We start from the raw sequence: 21,913 nt of genomic DNA, 5'->3' as shown, positions 1-21,913 counted from the left end.
GGGGGGGGGGGGACCAACGTGAGGACACATTATGTATTCCTTTGTATGGTGCACACGCCCCCCCCCCCCCGGTTCCGCCGGCCATGTCATTGGGATAGAAAAGAGATGCTACATGGCTCACACCTGTAAATAAAATAGAATGTCCCAGACCCCTTCACAAATTCGTACCAAAGATAACAAAATAAATGAAGAAAAACTTAATCAAAATCAATAATGCAGTTTGGCAAAAATCTGAATAGCTGCAGATATTGAGTATGAATTCCTCTACAAACTGCATTTTGGTTGGAAGATGAAAGCTTTTCTCATGGAATTTGAAGGGACTATATTTAATTGGGTGCATGTACAGAAAATGGGTTACTTTTTGAGTGAAAAGAACTCGTAGTCTGGCTTTGCGGAGCCTTGGACAGAGTTTGAGCTGAAGAACCCGCCTTGGAAATTTGATGGATGAAAGGGTATATCTCACTTATCCAGGTTATAGTGAAGATAAAACACCTCATTTCTCCCAGCTATTTTATGGAATTGTTTGAATTACGTCTCTATGGGGGATTATTTACCCATGTGAGCCCTACAAACCTGCTCTCCCTCTGTCGTGTTCCAGCGCCTTAAACAGCGCCCTCTCTGTGTCAGAATTACAGAATGTCATCTTTTCGACGTGAACCACTGAGAGAACAAGACAGTTCAGATTCAATTTCAGTTAGTTTTATTTCTCCACTTGTATAAAACAAAAATAGGTATGACGACATCAAACATATTCGCAAGTCACGGAAATATAAACAGGAGTTCTCAGTACATAATCATATGAATAATACATATATTTCATGACTACAAATCTTTAAAGGGAACATCCAGTCCAAACATAAGTTAGTCTGATAAAAGCGTGTAAAATCTTACTGAGTTCAACGGTAAAAATCTGCCTGAAATCGGATGAAAAATAAGAAAGTTATGACATTTTGAACTTTTGCTAATTTCTGCATAACAGTTCTTGATGCAGTGGATATGAATATGCAAATTGAGCTAACCATATCATACCATCACAATATTTTCCATTGATCGCGTACAAAACAAAAAAAAAATCAATGTTTTTGTCGTTGAAGTCTGAAAATTATGATGTTATTCCAGGGCCCTGTTTTATGAAGAGTTAAAATTGATTATAAAGTTGATTTCTATCACATTAAGTATATGGCAGCCTCTGGCAGGAAATTTAAAATCGATTATATATTTTGATAAAACAGGGCCCTGGTTGAATCAGAATAGTGATCAGTTCGATATACCAGGATTTGAGCTTCGGGTATAATTGCGTTTGAATGAAATACTGGAAATTTCAAAGTTTTGTGTACAAACTGATCAGTGGTAAGTTGTGAAGGGATGACATGTTCACTTTGCCATTTGCATATTCATATTGACTGCTCAAGAACTGTTCCCCCCCAAAATAGCGATACTTCAAAATGTCATAACTTCCTTATTTTTCATCCGATTTCAATCAAAATTATATCGTTGATCTCGTAATATTTTACTCTTTCTTACCAGACTAACATAATATATTTGGACTGGATTTTCCCCTTTAAGTATACAGGTGGAGGAGACCTATGTTAATAAGCAAATCGCTTGACTTGGACAACGGCCTCTAAACATTACGGCTTGGAACAATTCTGTTTTTGTTTTTTAAGCAGTAGAACAGTAGAGTTCAGTGACGACGTGACAGCTGTATAGGCCGAGTCGTACAACATCACTATTTTATCGACCCATATCGAAGGCCTCTGCATGGACTTTCCTTAATTAGGCCTTCATCAATGGGGAATGTAGGCTAATACCTCCTTTGTCTTTTGTTATGTCAATTATGTAACTTGGTAACAACTATTAAGTTAGACACACATAGTTATATTCTACTTGGGTAAAGTATTCTTATGAAGGTACTTCCACAAAAAATGAGGGCAAACTGGCCTTTCATTTTCGTGACGGACGGTTAAACTGGAAATGCCCTATTTTATCATTTACCCTATCGCAAAATATTTATGATGATACTAAATCCATAACAACGTAATTAAAGTTTTTTTTTATCTGATCACCTCCAGATTTAACAAAAATGATTTCAGTAGTAAAGGGATGGTATAGTTTTAGTTGAGATTGGGATTGAGATTTAAACTTTTTAGCCTGGTAATTGGAAACAACTGGAATGATAAAGAACATACAATTCTAAGAGAATTAAAGGTTTATTTGATGAAAATTTATTTTGAAATGGCTGAGATATCCAATAACAAAGTAAAACAAAGTACATGGTCCTAATAAAAGGTATAGATCAAATTTCTTATTAGGACCTCTTTGTTTTTGGATATCTCAGCCATTTCAAAATAAATTTTCATCAAATAAACTTTAAATTCCTAGAATTGTATTCTTTTTGATATTTCAAATACATATAAGTGGTTTCTAATTATCGGGCAAAGAGTTTAATGTGAATCTATACATCCCTTTAAACTTGCTCTGATTTTCCCGTGCATTCATAGGCAATCATCTGTTGTAGGTTTGTGTGTGTGTCACGTGTGTGGTGTGTGTGTGTGTGTGTGTGTGTGTGTGTGAGAGTGTGTGTTTGGCACGCACACTTTTTTTTGTTTTCAGTGATCTTTTTATTAATTCCATTTCCTTTGAGAATATAACATTTCAAAAAAAAATTACACACATTCTACATAACATCTGTCATAAATCATGTAGATATTCCTACAGTTATGAGACATAATCCATAATCCATAAAACAAGAATAATCATTCAATTCATTTTAAGGCAGAAATCAAACCGAAGAGAGGAAATAGAATGAATGATCCGATCATTCCTTTTTAACTACAAAACAAACAAGAAGAATTCATATGCAATTGTGAGCAATTTAGCCAAACACTAAAAAAACAGGAAATGAAATTTCTATTATATCAAAAGAACAATGACAACAACAACAACACAAACCATCGTCATTCCCACCTTTCCACCATACCCAACCCTCAACCCCCAACGCACACACACATACATACATACACACACACACACACACACACACGCACACACACAAATCAATCTAACAATTGCGGTGTCACGTCAAAATCGGTATATATTCATATAAAATCGGTATATGTTCAGAAAGTGTTTTTGTTTTGACCTGTGATAAAGAATAAGGCTGGGGGTTAAAGGCATTATTCACCATTTGCCAATGGAAAAAAAACAGCTTTAGTGCTTCAAAATAATTGTAAAATGTGAGTTAGGGATAGAAACAACCACTGTAAAAATATTAATCTGTGATAATCAATGTTAAAGTAAGTATTTTCAAATACAGTATACAAAATTTGAACAATACAATTATATATATATATATATATATATATATATATATATATATAATTGTTTCTAGAATAAACCGTCTATTTATATAAAGAGCTTAATTCCAAAAGGTGCTAAATCCAAGAGTCTGGTCTTTTGTTCAAGAAAATCCAGTTTGAGTTGTTTTTTTAACTTAACCACTTGCAGTTCTTCTGCTCCTCAAGACCTTTTTAGACATTATTATTATTATTATTATTATTATTATTATTATTATTATTATTATCATTATTATTGTTATTATCATTATTATTATGAGATTAGAGTTCCTTCCTCATCAGCCTAAACAACATAAATGCTGAAAGCGTGCAGTATATTCGAGATAATTATGAGGATTATTTCCTATTAATACAGTCCAATTCAGCTGAAATACACACACAATGTTAGTGAAGTGCATAAAGATATTATCTACTTTGAAGGATTATCTTCTATCTACAGTACCTCTTTTTGAAGGAAGGCTCAATAACATTCCGTGCCCTTTAGAAAAAAAAAATCTAGTCCTGCTCATTGCAAAAATGTTGGTAAGCATGGGTAGAACAGATCAACTGTATGCATTATTATCTATAATTCCACTGAGAACAACAATATAGTGACATAATTCTTGTTCCTGACCGAGTATCAGAAACACCACACTATATATATACGGATGTATTATAAGCCTATACACAACAGACAAGCAAACTGTATGCATGCTTATACTTCGTAAGGGCGCTATGTGCACCACACAATTATGAACACAGAAGAAAAAGAACAAACTAAAGTTTCACTTAGAAATCAAGCTGTTTTATCATAGCAAATTATACGGACATATGCAAGCATATAATACCCCTCTTTTATTCTTTTTCCCTTTGTTAAAAAGTAAAGATTCACCAACCCGTGTTTTCAACAGCCTAATCAAATTCTGACTTATCTGCGATAAATCAAATTTGCCTTTTTTTTTTACTTTGCTTTACCCAAATTGATCTCGTCCACAAGGAGAAAAAAAAGGGGGGCATACAGGCCTATATTACGTACACTCGATGCGTCAACAGTTCCTCGTTATCACAGGTAACACAATTCCCTCATGTGTTCTTTAGTGATGAAATTAGCTTTTGCTCTGATCACAGTGTAATTAGAATTATGTGCTGTCAAGGACAAAGTGGAATGTATTCAGCAATCAAGTCACACAAACAAAAAGGTCTGTAAAGTTAATGAAATATTTGAGTGCTATAAGAACTTCTGTCTGTTTTTCTATGAGCAAGAGTCAGGAAGGTAAACAAATGCAGATGAAACGACGATGGACAATATTGTACTTAGCAATTAGCTGGCAAGATAATCTCGAGATAAACATTACCAAACCAAATAAAAGGCCTACAAATTGTGACGATATACGGGGGACGCAGTTATCATTTTTGTCGTGAGTTCACCATTTTAGGCTTGGTTGAAAGCTAGGCTCCCTCTTCAATTGTCGTTGAACTTATCAAATGCTAATCCACAAATGATCACGGGGGAAGTATACGTAGATGGATTACTTAGTACCAGAAATGATTTATACCATCCTACTCTATCCGACCGTGACGTCCGCATCACCACCTTAAAATGACCACGCCCACCTTGCCCAAACCCCAATTCTCACGGCATCGGGGATGCACTGTATCGATCTTGCAGCAGAAATGAATAACGAAAATGATGATGAAGTTGATGTACATGTTTATGCTTTGAAGCCCCAAATTATCGATTCATGCGAATGTCTGCACACCCAGCTAGACATACATCACCACAGTGCTGGATAATATATGCATATTTCGGACGTGAGTAATACAGCACTCACACAAAAGGATATTCCCTCCTTTTATTTTTTCCCCCTCCCTCTCTCCGTTTGTCGTATCACCTTCGTGCGTTGAGGACTGAAGATCTCATCTGTTGCTACAGCGACGCTCCTACCATCTTCCGCATTGAAGAGAGGGAGCGTTCTTTGGTTTCTACACGAAATACGTGGTACGTGTGAAGCGAGAAACTCGCCAACGTGCGGAAGCAAGTGAGGAGGCTAGCCACGACGAACGGTTGGCGAGCGAAAGAAAATCAGAGCGGAGGAGCCCGATCGCCAACCTCCGGAGGGCCCCCATTGACATATCGGCGCGCTTTGCCATATCTTTCTTGGCCGCGCCGACACTGTGACAAACTCCAGCAGCTGCACATCGCCCAAAAATAAAATGGATGGAGTTTCACACGATTTTCGCTTTGCTAATGGTAGTGGAGGAAGTGGACTAGGTAAGCATGGAATTTCCTTTTGTCACACACGTGCAATAGCTATGAGCTTATCAATTGTTTCCACATTATCAACCACTCGTCTTATCGAGACCGTGGTATACGTGATATTCCCATGAAGGGCAATGTCATTTGTATGTGTGCGTTTGGTTCGTTTGATGTGATAACACTACTAATCGGTTCACCTCCCTCGTAAATGTCATCAAACGTTTTGAGCTTCCCTAAAACGTATGCATAGTTACCCTCGACTAAGGGCAAACAGATGAATAGTCGGAAGTCATTAAAAGTGCACAACAAATGGCGCTAGTTCCAGTCAATGTCTGTCAACTCCCTCTCAATGGTCAATACTAAATTGTCTCATTCTATACATTTATATGTCTGCATACTGTGTGAGCTGTGCAGCAGTGCAAATCATAACTGTTGCAATATGAATGGATGAATGGCTCCAGGGTAGGCCTACTGCATTATCACTGGCCAAAGGGCTTATTTCTTTTGTTCGTCTGGATAATGAATGTGTCATAATGCTTCTATTGTGGTGCTGGGGAATGCCCTGTGGTTAAATCCAGTGCTCCCTCTTTTCACCCTGTCTGGCTGTAATGTAAGAATCTAAGATACTGCACATTGTGCTTGTGCATTTAATTCAGTTTGTTCAGTGCTTTGCTCTGCAAGTAGTTTTGTTTGTTCTGCATTTGTGACACACGCTGTATGGATTGTTTACTCACCTCATTAGCTGACTGTTCAATATGTGGTACATTTTAGTTGTTGCTTTTCATGATAGATTATCCGCTGCTGGAGGGCACTTAATTCATATTCGAAGGTAGCAAAGCGTGTAAGACTCCTTTGAGTCTTGATTTGTTTGAAGTCGTAGCAAATCTTTGGCTCATTGATAAATGTAGAGTCTGTATGTGTGTAGGCCCATTTTATTTCATTTGCATGAATGGTGAAGTGTTTCCTTGTGCTGTAGCTGGTGTGGCTACACAGTTCCACTGCATGTTACTTGTTATCTAGCAACTGTTGCTTCTCCATGATAGAACTCATTTCTTTCGAAGAGAAGATGGACAGTATTCATACATTCTGATTAAACTTGAGTACCTGGTACAGAATGTTTACTGTGTGCTTCTGAATACTGTATAAGCCTACGCCTTACATTTAGCGAGTCTAAATTTTTGCGAATTGGGACTTTCCGACAATTTCACGAGTGGTTAAATTTGCGATTGTGGAGTACTGAGCCGAACAGAGAAATGTATGTGTACGTGATATTCATATCAGGATCAGAATCAATATTTTCGCGTGTCTTTTAATTTCGGGAATAGCACCTGACTTGCGAAATTCGCGAAAATAAAAACCTCGCGAAATATTCGGCGTATCAGTATAAAATGAGTAGAAACTTCATTTTCAATGTTTTCCCCCTCTCCATTTATAATCTGGTAGGCACAGCTATTCCTAATGCAGACCCAGTAGCACACATAGTACAGAAATAAATGGTCCTGCAAGTCATATGGATTGTAAGCACTCTCATTTGGTGTGAACATAATTTGCACAAAATTCAGATGCCCTAAAACCTCATTTGTAGAATAGCATAAATGCCAAAGCTGTGAGTCAGTTCTTTAAAAGGTACAAATATTATCATAGTCTGTGTCAAGTTTGTGTGTTTTTTGTAAAGCTGAATGTAATGTATCAATGTTATAAGATTAAGGTACTCATCACGCAATCAAAAAGCCTACCGTACCTGACAGTTTCCCTGTCAATGTACTACAGTGCACTCCCTTTATAACGAACACTAAAAATGAAATTCCGGTAACAACGAAGTGAAATTTAGGGCAGCAACATCATCAACTCTATGTATTTTTATTGTTTAAAATTTCAATATAACGAAAGAAAATTGGCGGTCCCGAGGACTTCGTTATAATGGGAGTCCACTGTACTGTACTTGCACATTCCTGTGTAATAACTGGCTATATTCTGTTGAACATGGCATGCAGAACTAGTAAAAGGAAAATTAACCTGATTAATTATCTGTTTTATGTGCGTATGTGTGTGTTCCTTGTACTTAAGAGTATACTAGTTTTAATTTATGTTTCAAGTCTTGCTGTTTGTGCCTCAATTTATGATAAGCTCAGTGTTTATGTCACCAGAAATACTCTGCAGGGTGTATCATGCCACTAAGAGTTAGTTTCAGTGAAGGTCTGTGGGATATCAACACTGAAGGATGTCTAGTTGTTAAATACCTGGTTCTAAAAGATCCTCATTGTTGCCAGGCAACAATTGAAATAGTCAAACCACATGACGTCCTTCAGTAACCTGCCAGCCATTCTAAAACACAGGATACGTATCATACTTGTTTAGCTGTTTCTCACCAATCATCCATTTCTCTCCCCCCCCCCCCATGTCAAGTGTGGATAGTCAGTATTAAGCCATATGGTGGTAACCCTATCAGTATGGATAGCATGCACATTCCATTTAGTAAGATCTATGCAAATGCACAGAATACAAACGTGATACAAGCAGGCAAATATACAGAGCCAGAGGTGTGGGTGACAGAGTGTGCAGATGAACTATTTGCAGTAATACAGCTAATTGCAGTCATCAGAAGACAGTAATCAATCTTCTTTTGATACCATCTCTTACATCTTAGGATTTCATTTTATAATCTCTTTATGTAATTATTCTTTTATTTTTATAAAGCCACACCAAGAGTTAAATTGCTTTTAGAGATATGGAGGTCTGATAGGATTTTATCATTCTTGAATGCTAGGTGTTTGCAAATAAGCTCATGCCAGTATTTGAATAAAGAATTTTCTATCATGGTGTCATCATTTAGAAGAAAAAGGATTGTGAGGCCACTCTGTGTTTTTTTTTTTGTGTGTGTTTTTTTTGTCAAGTTACTCTCTGGATTTCATGATATATATCATATTCATGATACTTTTTATATCCCACAGATCACCACATGACATCATTATCATCAGATACCAGTGCTTTGCCCAAGTAAAATGCACTTCCTAACCCTGCTTTAAAATCACAGATCACTTAGGACTGTGTCTAATAGGCCACTGGAGGATTATCGCATAGATGTAGGTACACGTAATTTAGCGTAATCACTCATCCATTATAATTCCTTCCTAAATGTGGTTGTTGCAATATCTAGTTTAGTATACTTTTTTGTGTGGATAATTGTGAGACAGCAATGTAAAGCACAAATATTGAATTGGTCAGGAGACAGACTTTTTTTTTTCTTCTTCTTCTTCCATGTGGGGCTCAGGTGAAGAATGCTTCCTAAGGTTCTGTAGATGATAGCTCTTTCACTCTGATTATCAATTACTGGATGAAGATCTATGCAATTGCCACTGGCCGCATTGGGCGTCAAGTGGCTAATGGGCTTCACTTCTTGTCCTTGGGATCTGAAATTGATTGGATTTGGTGCAGGAAAGACCATGCAGCTTGACTGATGGTGAGCATAGCTTGGTTCTTTCTCTTCGAGATGTCTGCTGGTTTAAAACAGTTCAGTGCCCAGATGTGCTTCTTGCCACTTTGTCAACCTCTACTAACTGAAGAAGACAGCAGTTTTCATGCACTTGTTCAAGGCTTTGTTACGCACATTTTACTTGGATGTACGTCTTCATGTATTGTGGAGATTCACTCACAGAATAGAATACAGTCAAACCTGCCTTAGTGGCCACCTGTCTATAGCGGCCACCTGTCTTTAGTGGTCACTGAAAAATCAGAAATGTACAATTGAGGTACATGTGTACATGAAATATATTTGTTTTTAAAAATGCAATTTATTGATATAGCTGATGCTGATATGTAGCTTTTTGTAATTGAGGTCTTATCATTTTTTATTGGTCGATATTCTCATGTGGTACTAACTGAGTTGCTTAGTGCAGGTCTATACAAATATAATTGAGCAGTTGCATGGTCGTGCTTGTGGAGCCCATGTGATATGCACAAGACAGCGCTGCCAAAAAAATTTGGCATTGATGTGTGGGTTTCAAACACTCAATGTTTAAAGAAAGTTAGAAATTGCCATTTCACTTTGATGCATGTAGTTATGCAGCTGGACACTGACCTCTGGACACAGTAGAAGATTTTGGTGCTATTTTTGCAAGTTTACATCTATTCGTGCTTGTACCAACACCTAGGAATTAGGGCTTGGCCCAGATTTATACCTTCACATGATTATGAAAATTGACATTGCAGAATGGGTGATAGCTTTAAGTCTGTGTATTAGGTCTTCGTCAGACTATAATATGTGGACTGAAATGTGCATGTGTTACTAGTCATGTCACAGGAATGCCATTTGTGCAGGCAATGAGCTATCATTTATCAATCTTAGTCTCAATTCCAGACAATTACACTGCTTTTCTTATAAGTTTTTGTACAATCTGTAAGAGATAGATAGAGAGAGAGAGAGAGAGAGAGAGAGAGAGAGAGAGAGAGAAGACAAAGAAAAATGGGCACACAAAAGCCATTTCATCCATAGGCAAAAGATATTATCCAAAATACTTGTGCTTTTGCTTAGTCTCATCAGATTTGAGTGATGTGAAGCATGTACAAAGATATTTTTGTATGAACTGTGAATGAACAATATGTCACATAAAGTTTAGTACTGAAAGAACTTACATTGTATGTCCCATTGTATCACAGCTCATTGCTGCCTAGTGGAACAATTCGTTGCCAGCAATGAGAAAACCCCTAAATCTATTGTACCTGATAGATATTTCTGCAGAGGGGAGCAGATTTTCCCACAACCTATGTCATGACTATCCTCAGATTATTCACTAAAAAAGAAGAAAATTGCAACCTCCAATTGACAGAAGCTTGAGAACTAGTGATGAATTGCAATTTATTGTTATTGCCAAGAAATGGTTCAAACTGTTTAAACATTTCATAAAAAATTATACATTTGTGGAATCGTAGTTGCTCATAACGATGGGCTAGATTTCTTTATATGAAAATACTAATATTGCATATCTTCTGAATAATCTGTACAACATGATCTTGTTGAAAATGTACATTGTACTTGCTTTTTTTTTTGGTAGTCTGTAGTCTGTTAAAACTAGTGATGAATTGTGTACAGTGTCAGAATTTTGCCTCTTGAGGTTTTAAGTAGAAGATTTTAGTCACTTGTGAGTATGGTTTTGTGTGTATTCATGTGTGTGTGTGTGTGTGTGTGTGTGTATTAGTGGGGATATTCCTGAGTCATGCAGGAATGAATAGATCTCCGTGGATGGTGGCAATCTGTTAATATTTGCATTTAAAGTCCACGAGCTGCAAAATTTCAATAGGCCTATAGTAATACATCTGTATGCAGAGATACATTTGGCATAATGTTTTGTACAAATTGGTAGCAGGTCCCCCTTGTTTGTGCATAAAAAAGAACAAAGAAATAAAAAAAGAAATATCCACATAGCACAGTATCATTGATTTGTAACATTTTCAATCCTCATTGTACATGGTATGCATGCACAACTTACCTGATAAAAAAGGACACATTTTACTGAGACTTTTATTTGTTATGTTTGTTATGTGCTATGTAAATATGGGATCTACAGTCTATATACGTATGCATTTTTACCAATAGTTTGAAAAATCTGTATCCCTTATGCTTGACAGTGTTTTGGGGAGCTGTCAAACTTTTCTTGTTCATTATGCAGGTTAAATTCATAAAGCTATACAGTGATATATTCATGTAGGCTACATATTACCCAGGGGGATGCATTACAATCATGTCCTCAGGGAAATTGTAAACTTCAAGATCTCGTACAGACACAATGTCTTGTCAAACAAATGAATTTCAAAAGTATCCAGCAAAAATTCCAATTGAACATAACATTGATTGTTTGCAAGGTGTATTAACACCCATTTGTGAGTCTTCTACAAATAGGTAACACATACACTGTACCATATCTGATTTTTGTGTGAAAGCTCATTTTTGTGTGAAAGTTCATTTCTCTGCTTTAAAGAAACCAACCACATTCGTTAAATGGGATTGTCTCTTTTGTTTGTGTTGATAGTGAAATGAAGAACCATAGGCACTATAGGCATGCTAGGATACATACTTTGATTCATGTAACCAAATCATGGGATATCTGTATGTATCAAGACTGTGAAACGATCCATGCACTGTACGTATTCAGTTGATGTGGGCTGTGCACCCTTCAAGAGATGGTATCGAAGATGAGTGGGGTCAGGAAGACTAATTTACCCTCCGTCTTCCTTAGTTTCATGGGCATCCCAGATTGACACATCGTGTGATGCTGTGCCAAGAACTTGTGCCTTGCAAGCAACTTTTCAGTGGGCCCCCCAAAAACAGATTATGAAAAGAAATTGAGGGAGACGCTGACACTCGGTGTTTCTGTGTGTGGAAGGATATCGCTCACGTTTGAGAGCGGGGCTTGCATTTCTCGTGGGAATGTGGCCCACGACCGACTCTGCCACATCTTCTTGATTACCAAGTTTCGTACCCATGAGCAAATTGTTCTCTCTCCAGAGTGTTTGTGTGTGTTGACTTCCTTGACCCTAACTTGAGCCATGCCTTTGTGTGCTCTTGGTGAAAGTAAAACATTATCATTAGCATTTTTTTTCTTTTTTTTTGGGGGGGGGGGGGGAGGGTGGGGTGGAGCTCCTGACTTGCCTGTGGTATTGGGAATCAAAATGAGGTCTGACTGATTCTGCCTCGAGTAAGGTTCCATGCTTGGATAGGCAATGAGAATGTCCCAGTATCAAAATTTAAAATCACTACAGTGTACACATAGCTCAGTTTGTATAATACTGTAAAAGTGGAAATTTTCGCGGTGTTGAAATTTTCGCGCATTTTGCAACAAGAAACTAGCGCGAAAATAAAAGCACACGAATATTTTTGCCTGCCGTATGTTCCTGTGCGTGATGTCTTGATTCCGCGGATTTAAAAACATGCGAAACTCTTCTTACCCGGCCAAGTGCGAAAAATTAGTCACATGAAAATATCCACTTTTACAGTAAGTTGTCATCTTCGATATAGAGACTTGTATGAAAAAGTGTGAATTAATGGTAGTCTTCAGTCAAGGCAGATTGATATACACATGAAACTACATTGATTGCTCACAGAGTTCAAATGCATTGCTCTGTCACAATTGCAAATATGTATGATCTGAATAGTGTGTCTTGAGGGTCAGCGGAATGCAGCACAGGCTTGCTACTTCTCGTACCACCTGTAAACCTATTTGCTGCTTCTTAAGGTTGTACATGTATGTACGAGCACAGTCCAACCTGTCTATTAAAGTAGCCACCTCCTTCTAGAGGATCATAGCACAATTCTCCAGCTTACGTCTCATGCTTTCATTTTTCACACAGAAACAGACATGAATTTAGGGAATAAAAGCTTAGCAGAAGTTTTTGTTTTGTTTTTTAAAATCATGGCAATAGCTTGGTGTGATTTTTTTATCACAAAGACCATAGTTCATAACATTGATAATGACATTGACAATACAAATGTATATCATGTGCAAAGTGCAAACCTTACAAACTTTTTTTTTCCAATAATCATGCCCTGTTTGCAAAATGATACTAGGAATTTTTGAATGATTCCTTGATTGATTCCTTGTCTCAGTGACTATATATTACTGATGTCCATTATAGCTACCCTTTTAACACTAGTTTGATGTTGCGAAATCAAACCCTTGTAACTTTCAGTTTCAAGCAAGTGTACAAATGTGCAGAGTCCAATTGTGTTACAGTGTCACAGGGTGTAGGAATTTTTTTTTGTGACATTATTGCTATTTGTGAAGCACTACAACAGTTTTACTTTTTTTCTTCTTCTTGTGTCATTGTGCTTTTGTCTGGTCTTCAAAGTACCTGTCTCTCAATGGCAATAAAAACGTTGACACTCGGTATATTGACTTTGACCCCGGGACGAAGAGTGCCGACTGATAGAAATCTATAATTAGGTTTACCCATTTGTCCTGGTCCAAGATGGACCTATGAAGTGAAGATCGTGGACTACTCGCACACGTGAACTGCAAGCACTCAACTGAGAAATTGGATTGTAAACAAATAGAAGCGATTGTTGGGTTCCCGCACTGTGTATCCAGCCTTCACAGTTTGCAAATCAAACAGTTTGGCAGGTAAGCGTGAATGACAATGGCACGACTGACATGTATGTGTGAGGACCGAGTTTTGTGGGCAAGACTTGGAACCAGTGTTTTGGTTGAAAACAGTGTTTTGGTTGAAATGAAAACACAGAATTTCACCAAGTGCAGTTTGTTGTGCATCCAAAGATTGTGGATGTCATAGTGTTGTCAGATAGTTAGCGAATTCATTATGGCAGCATTCACGTACAATGTACATGAGTTACAGAGTTACTGTATATCAGTTTTTGAATTGTGACGTAGAAATTTATTTTATATGCCACAGTTTACACATGCCCCCCCCCCCCAAAAAAAAAAGGAAAAAAAAGGTCACGTGGCTGCATATGAAGCATTTGAATCTCCACTCTGCGCATGCCAAAATATAGCTTGACCTAGGCTTCTGAGTGTGCAGAACTTGTGTCTCTTATTGCATTCCGTAGGATTATACAATTTTAGGGTTTCTCCACATACCACTCACACACACCACACAAGGCAACTTATTGCGACAGGAAAGATAACAAGCAAAATTGATTTTTGCATTGCTACATTTTTTTTTTGCATTTTTTTTTTGCATATTTTTTGTGTGTCCACATAAGAATTGATTATTTATGCATGGTTTTGCAAAAATTGATTTTTTGAAAATTAATTTGGTTTGTGAGTGAAAGTAGCTTTCATCTCCCTGGTGCTGTGAGCAACTTGTGGGTGGCAGAGTATTTTGCTGTGTACTGCTGACTGCAGCAGCCTAGATCTAACCAGCAGTTTAAAAAAAAAAAAAAGAGAGAGAGAGAAAGGAAGCATGATTTGTATGTCATGTGATGAATGGGCAAAGCTTGGCGAAACAAGTCGATAACCATCTCTGAGACAAAATTTGATATTGTGCCAGAGCGCATTGATCTACTTTCTGCAGCCATCTGATCTGAGTGATCACTTTCAAAAAAATCCAGCTCTACTAATCCAGAATATTCCAAGAAGAGTACATGCTGCAGGAAATGATCCAAGAAAGTGAATTATGCAAGGCGGATGGAAGGCGATCATGTGATATTATTGCCCACAGACTATTTTCATGGGCAGCCTTCTCTATGCTTTCATATGCTGTTAGAAATGACAATATTCACTTTTATTTGTGCAATGTGAATATAAGCAAGCCCTGTGCATAGTCCTCTTTCCCAAAGCCAGCTTCATGTTCGGCTGTGTTTATCAGCTTTCCCATGTTTGAAACATATTTCAATACCCACTATCAAAATGCGTATTGCCAACGCCTTTTGAATCACGTTCCTTGAATTGTTGCGTTTATCAATGCTGCTGTGGCGAGTTGATTGGGAGGCCTTGTCACTGCACAGCTCCATTGCGTGGTTTGACCTGAGGATAAGAGATGTGTAGTTCGCAGTGGTTGGCGTGGGCAGTTTCAGGCTATAAACACATTTCAAAACAACTTTGCATTTATCAACTCTACAGAAGTGTGTTTCTGGCTCAGATGCATTTGTGATCACTCTTTTTTTTTTCATTTCAGAAATGCATTTCTATCCCCATAGTCAAAACAGCTTCGCATTTATCAACTGCCCAAAACTCCCTGAAAGTTGTTTTTAAACCTAACCTGTGCCAGAAGTGAGTTGATAATCGCACCCATAGACTGTAAGGGCAGGAATATGATAATACTATCAAGAACGACATTTTATCTGCTAAAATGGTCATGGTCAATATTGTTTGTAACAAAATAAGTTGACACTTTGGGCCACTGCCTGAAGAGATTATGTAGACTTTAAGGAGGTTAATTAGGGTTTAGAACATCTAATTATCCCCTTTTGCTCATGTATTTGTTTATTACAGCATCAGAGACAGTGGTTGATGGTATTTGGACTGTTGGATAGCATAAAAGCGCATTTTCATCATGTCTTCAAAATTATAGCATCAAAACTACCAGTACCACCCTTTGTGAGAAGACCACACATATACTCTGGTACGTCAGGGCCTTCTCTCGTGTAACAAATTTGGCGTGGTCTTCCGTCACAGCTTCTCTAGGGCTTCTTCGGGGCTTTCTCCATGTGAAGAGGAAATATATGATATGATTCTCAATCATTATAATGAAATACAAGAGTACTACCCACATATTCATGTGTTTCCAATATCCAGTCTATAATGGATAGCCTGTGGCTGTCCAGGTCACTGAACTTGCTGAAACATGTTCTGTCTTTTAACTTGATCCCTGAGGCACTTGTGTCATGCTTCACATCTGATACATGGGGGTATACATTTACACCATGGGGAACTTGTGCCCCTTTCATTCTGAGAAAGTGGAGTGGAGAGCACTATGGTGACACCACTCTTTTTCGTGATGCTTCACTTTCGTTTCGCTCCATGAGACTTTGCCATTTGACCAAATCTTGATGTCATATTTTCACTGAAGCTGAAAATGTGAGCTCAACCCACGGAGGACGAGCTGATTTTGCTATAACACACACTTTCCTATTGACACCTGCCCAAGTATACGCAGGACTGGTCGTCAACAGGTTAAAGTGCCAAGAGAGGAGAAAATCCTGTCTATATACATGCTCAAAGCGATATGTGTAATCTATCATTTGTTCAATACATTGTTAATTACCAAAATGCCAAGTGCAGGATTTTGTTTTGTTTTGTTTATGTTGCATAGGAGCTGTTTGTGGTCAGAGATGTGCTGTATACGTCTCACAGAAAACATTCACATTTGACAGCACACTGAAATTAGTAATGACTACCTAGAAAACATCACTTGACGAGTGACCTAATGAAGCTGTCTGATGAGTATGAAATAATCCTGTTTTTAATCAGAAACATGCATTTCTGACGTGTGAATCAAGGGGCAGTATATGACATGGATCTAACCCTTTGCCTTCTTATGCCAGAATAGAGTGAAGGAAAGCAGGGCAAAAACGTAATCCTGCAATTCCAAAGTGCCTCCCAAGAAGTCACTCAACAGACCTTACACACCCATTGTGCTATACAGGGATTCCACTTTTAAGTATTCCACTGTATCCAGCTTACACCAAAGCATCATATTTGAAAGCACTTTGTATTCCCAGACCTGCCAAAATTTCCCCTAATTCTGCAGATGGCATCCTGAAAATATCACTATCTCTTCATGTCTGGATTTAAAGGGATTATATAGTTTCAGTTGAGATGGTGGATTTAAATTTTATATTTTTAGAGGTAATAAATCACTCATTAAATATTAAAGAACCTAGATGATTATAAGACGAATTCAAAGTTTCTCTGATGAAAATCGGTTTTGAAATAGCTAAGATATTCAGAAACAAAGCAAAACAGAGTGGTTCTAATTAAAGGTTGGACCATTTTACTATATAAATGGTTTCTGATCATATCTCACAAAGTTAACATCTAAATCACAACCAAAACTAGACCTCTGAAAATCTCTCAGATATGGAGTAAATTCATTCCTATTGAGATGCAGGTAACACACAAGTACCTCTGATCTGTTGAGTCTCCCTTATTATTTTCCTAGAATATTAGTAGTCTTGTACTCCCCCCCCCCCCCTCCTTTATTTTGCTCAATATGAAAGGGCATTGTGGGGTAGAAAGAAAATTGGAACGGGATGATTATGGCCCAGGGCCAGGGGATAAGAATTAGTGCACATGTATGAATCAAACCTCTGCTAGTTGTCCCAAAATTATATCTCGCTGAGATAATGATACGTGAATTTTATGTAGTAGACTGATTAAACCTTCCAGATGTGTGGGTATGTCATGTAATAAAACTTGCTGCATTTCATGCAAAATTCCTATAGTGGGAGTGATAAATGCATCAGCAATTAGTGTTGAAATTGGAGTTAGCAGGATTTCATTCTGGTTGTTCAAGCCTATTTGAGATTTTTTTTTTTTTTTTTCATACCAAATCCTGGTCTGCTACAGTCTTGTACATCTGCGATGTGCATAAACGAGCACTTGCTGACGATCGCATCCATTTACTGAGGGCAATCAATACCCAGGCGGCCTGTGTCATTATCTGTTGAGTCCATTTGACCATCTGCTGCAAGAATGAACACGGGAGCAACATGATAGTATGTGGCATGCTTGACCTCACAGAGACAGGCACACATGTGCTAGTCTTACTTCCACACTCCATTTTTTTGACTAGTGTGCAATGACACATTCATTTCCTAAATCAAGATATTATAGTTGTAAACAGCTAATCATTTTTCAAGATTCAACTGAGGATTGGTACCCTTGTGTGTCAACACAGAATGACTGTGGTGTGATTAAAAAAAAAATGCATTATTATTATTGATATAGTTTATCATTGTTGTCAATTTTGTCATTATTTATATATTTGTTTTTCAATTGTATTACTACTATGCCTTTGTTACTATTACTACACCTTGTATTAGATGATATTAATGTAATTTTTTCATCATCATTGATATCATCATTTGGACTTTCGAGAAACACTAAATCCACAAGTTAACCCATTGAGGATGAGTCCCGAGTATACTCGGGCAAACGTTTACATGGGAAATATGTGTTGTAGCAAAATCAAACCATCCTCAATGGGTTAAAGGGGATGGCTAGTAACTGATCAGTGGGAATGCTGGGGGTGATTGTTCCAATCCTTGTGGGATTCATTTATATCTATTGTTGTGTGAAAATTATTTGCTTCAGAGTGGTCTCATATTCAAGTAATGTGCAGTTCAATGTTTCCAGGTTAGCATGCCTGTACAGTGACGGGGCGATCGTTAACGGGCCCGTTAACGATCGCCCTGTCACTGTACAGGCATGCTAACCTGGAAACATTAAACTGCACATACATGACTTGAATATGAGACCATTCTGAAGCAAATAATTTTCACTCAGCAATAGATAATGTACTCTTAAATGAATCCCACAAGGATTGGAACAATCACCCCCAGCATTCCCACTGATTCCCACTGATCAGTTACTAGCCATCGCCTTTAAGCTGTAACAGGTAAATTCCTACATATAGATATACACCAAATATTTTGTGAGCATAATATTTTTTGAATTATCATACTTGCAAAATAATTTCATTGCAGGACATAGTTGCAATCAAGAAACATAGCAACAGAATAAGAATGGATTATTCTCTCCTTTTATGAAGCAATGTCAGGATTAAAAATATGCAAATTTTCAGCAGTTGAGGTGATACATTCATGTTATGGCAGTATACCTTGAGTGCTCAAATGCAAGGTACTAATCATTGTCATTTGTATAAACCGCTGTTTTTAAACTTGGTAATGCCAGGGATTAGTCAGTTTGCTTTTCTTTTTGACATCACCGGTATGTGAGTCATATTCTGATCACCTTGTGCCAAGCATAACACACAGAAATATGGACACCTTCACAAGAATTTCCATGGATTGGCAGGCTAGCTTAGCCTCAGAGAGTTCATGTTGACACAGGAAAGAATGTTTTATCGTCATCTTATAGTTAAAGGCAAAGGCAAATCCCACTCCCTGCTAAATGTGAAGTGGCATTATTATAATCTACATATCCCTCAATGTATCGTCAAAATCAGCAAAAAAAAAAAAGAAGAAAAAAAAGAGAAGAATTTAAAATTTCATGAGCTTTCTCAGAAAACTTATATAATTATCAAAATTTATATGTGTGTACATTGCATTTCAAGGTAATGATGACACTGCTTAATAACTCTCCATGCACTTTAAAGGAGCAGTTTCCCAAATAACACAAGTGGATTGAGTGAATTCAGCAATAGCCTCGAACACATCAGTGAAGTTTGACAATCAGACAATCCATTCAAAAGGTATGAATTTTTAAAGTCGTGGTACCTCCATTGCTGAATAAGATATCACTGCAGAACAATGGTATAAAGAAAATACAATGAGAATTCTGAAAAATATATGATTTTTTTAAATGAAAAATTAATTTTACTTCTTACTGATATATATTTTAAAAGAGAATTCTCCCTGCTTTCTGAAAGAGGTATGTAAAGTCAGTTGCACTTTCATTATGCTCCAAGAATGAATTTTGCAGATATCTCTTTTATAAAGCCTTAAATATTGTTGTTCTACAGTGATGTCAGATTTTTTTTTGCATCGTCAAGAAGTGGCAGCTCTGAAACTTTTTGAATGGTTTGTCTGATTTTCCTCAAACTTCACTGATGTGATTTACTAATCTCACTGCATTCACTCAGTCCACATGCATTGAATATTTGGGGAAAATTCCCATTTAACCTAAGAAATGAAATGAAGAAAGTGTTTCATAATTCAGCAGCTTTGTCCTCTCTCCCTTGAAGTCATCACATCAGCGTTATTACAAGTGTACAATTAATTTCTGCAAATGAATACTTTTTGAGCTTTGCATCTGAAATGAGAAAAGGGAAATTATGTTCACATTTTTGCCAGGACATGACATCACCTCAATTAATTGGCATGCTGATATGATAACACTGTTTCAAGATATTGCCCAGCATTTTTAGATTTCAAAATGTTCATGTCTTCTGTCAGAAAGTATTTTGGAATAAACTGAAGATAAATGTTAACATGTCTTAAACCAGAGTACATTTCCTGAATGGCATCTATGTCTACTTGTACGAACACATTTGAAAGGAGAAAGTAAAGAGAAAGAGTATGCTGCAGCTGCTACACCTTGCATCTAGTTCTTTAAGATGTTTTATTAATTATTTCGTTTTTCCTCTCTATCTATGAAAGTTGAGTGCTTGGAGGGCATTTCTCGCCTACACAGTGAGGAATGATGACTCTCTGCTGTGTAGATGACCTAGACTTAAATGATCAAACTGCCAGAACATATTGCCATTCAACTCTTAAAATCCTGAATGGAAAATACCAGCTTCTAGCTTCAGTCAGGGATAAGTCAACAAGCAGGTCAATCTAGATGACTCTGTTGCAGTAATTGAAGCACTCAAGACCCTTATTTGAAGCCACTTTGATGATAAAAGGATTAGTGTTGGGCATTGTAGTATGGCTAATCCACAAACAGGATTAGACTTTGACTGACCCTCAAAGCTGAAATTCATCCCTATTCAACCCACCTGCTTTACAACTTAACCACACCATTCCCTTGATGAGGGGGATCAATAGAGGTGCATTCACACACAGAAGTTATCATTGTTTGTGTGCTCATGCGTTTTGTACACCACAATTCACACACAGCCAAGAAAATTTGCCAAGGTTCCAAATCAAGCACTTTGAATTTCCAAAAGGCACGTGCCTGAACAGTGACCAGAGCGTGAAGCTGAGCACCTGAATTTGCAGACCTAGTTTGGCGATTTGCATGGTATGATTAAAAAGAGTCAATAATTTCTTGGGGTGATATTCACACATGCATTGCAAGGCAAACTATCATTGACTGTTTCCTCAAAAAAAAAAAAGATAATCAAGCTGGACTGATTTTTGCATCACAATGCATATCACGAGAATCAAATTTTTTTTTGTTTGTGTCACACTAAAATTGAGGGTTTTTGCTTTGCACTGCAAAATTCAATTTTCAACTGTTAGTTTTGGATGTGTGTGAAGGGGACTTCTTTCCCTTTTAGTATCTAAAAGTCTAAATGAACTTCAAATATCCAAGTTTATTCAAATGTCTTCTCAAAGAAATTATGTTAGTTTGCTATATTCTTCTAGTTTTGTTTGTGCTCGAACCTTCACTTAGATACTACACACATATAAATGAAGGCTTTATCAGCCCGATTGATAAGATAAAGCCTTTGGACAATTTTTGCAATTGTGACAGCTACATTCTGAAGTGCCTTGACCAGCTATGGATAATACTGCTCTAGCCGCTTGATCAGGTCTTGAATGTTATGAATATACTGTAATGAATATTAAATTTAATGCAGTATCATATTCTTCTTGTAATGTCTTGTAATATGAAGTATATAAGCGACATTGGCCTACCTAAACTTTCTATTTTTTTTTTTTTTTTTTTGTAAGTGGAAGCAAGCAATGAACAGTAGTGCTATTCACACACACCTGAATTAACACTTTTCAAAACTTGACTTTTGTGTCGTGATGTGTAAACCTGGATGGACACAAGAGTATCGTTTATTATTGGGATCTGCATCGCGATGCAAAAATTTCACTTTATGTGTACATGGACTAATATGCAGGCCATGTACACTGAGTGTTTGTAGGGCTTGTCATTCATGCAACAATGGACATTTTTGCCATTATAACTCAACTTTACTTCCGTAACAAAGGTTGTTCCTTGACAACCGT

The sequence above is a fragment of the Diadema antillarum genome, unplaced genomic scaffold (assembly GCF_040938485.1).
Source record: "Diadema antillarum isolate AM-2024a unplaced genomic scaffold, OU_Dant_1.0 seq00000510_RagTag, whole genome shotgun sequence".
In the NCBI taxonomy this organism is placed as follows: domain Eukaryota; kingdom Metazoa; phylum Echinodermata; class Echinoidea; order Diadematoida; family Diadematidae; genus Diadema; species Diadema antillarum.
This window is presented reverse-complemented; position numbering follows the sequence as displayed.